This window comes from Orycteropus afer, unplaced genomic scaffold, assembly GCF_000298275.1.
Source record: "Orycteropus afer afer isolate SDZICR_OR568_19922 unplaced genomic scaffold, OryAfe1.0 scaffold00087, whole genome shotgun sequence".
NCBI classification, from domain to species: Eukaryota; Metazoa; Chordata; class Mammalia; order Tubulidentata; family Orycteropodidae; genus Orycteropus; species Orycteropus afer.
In genome coordinates, this window is record NW_006921674.1 from 1,864,440 (window position 1) to 1,864,957 (window position 518).

A 518-nucleotide genomic window follows, 5' to 3' on the forward strand; every position below is an offset into this window, starting at 1 on the left:
GATTGCTCTTCTCTTTGGCTCCCTGGGTTTTACCCCTTTCTCCTGCTCTTCCGGCCTGCTACTCTGTGCTACGCCCGTGCTTACCTTGCTCCTGGAGACCCGGTCCCTCTCGGGAGGGTAACAAGGGAAAGAGTTCAGTGCAGATCAGTGAGTAAGCACAAGCCCACCCATGCTTACCTTGCTCCCGGAGACCTGGTCCCTCTCCCCACAGGATTTACAAGACTGTAAATCTGTATGGAAGCAGACTCCTCATCTTTCTCCCATGGAGCAGCTGGTGGGTTCAAACCATGACCTTTACCAATGCACCAGAGCTCCTCAAGAGCCCCTTAGCCTCTGTCAAGGAGACTACAAATGGAGCAGTGTTCTCACAGGGGAGGGGGTTGGGAGCGAGATAGGCTGAGGGGGTGGCTAGACAGTTAAGGAAAGGAAATGGAGTTTCTGGTGGTTAAGTGGGAGTTTGGGTCAAAAGGGAGGAAGTTAGAGCAGTGTGGGTATGGGAAGAAAAGAGAGAGTATTAT